Genomic DNA, 406 nt, shown 5'->3' on the forward strand with positions numbered 1-406 from the left:
GACCAGGTGCCAGGGTTGGGGCAGCCACAGCCTCCCTGGGCAACCTGTGCCAGTGTCTCACCACCCTCACAGGGAAAACTTCTGCCTGATAGGTAATCTCAATTTCCCTCTTTGAGTTTCTCCCTATTCCTCCTTGTCTTCTCACTGCAGCTCCTAAAACAGAGTCCCTCTGCAGCTTCCCCTGAGACTCTTCAGATCCTGGAAGATGCTATGAGGTTTCCACACGAACTTATCTTCTCCAGAGAATCGTTTGGATTGGAAGAACCTTCAAGACCATCTTGTTCCACTCCCTGCCATGAGCAGGGATACCTTCCACTAGCCCAGTTGCTCCAAGCCCCATCCAACCTGGCCTGGAACACTCCCAGGGATGGAGCAGCCACAACTGCTCTGGGCAACCTGTGCCAGT

Source organism: Acanthisitta chloris, unplaced genomic scaffold (assembly GCF_000695815.1).
Source record: "Acanthisitta chloris isolate BGI_N310 unplaced genomic scaffold, ASM69581v1 scaffold6307, whole genome shotgun sequence".
In the NCBI taxonomy this organism is placed as follows: domain Eukaryota; kingdom Metazoa; phylum Chordata; class Aves; order Passeriformes; family Acanthisittidae; genus Acanthisitta; species Acanthisitta chloris.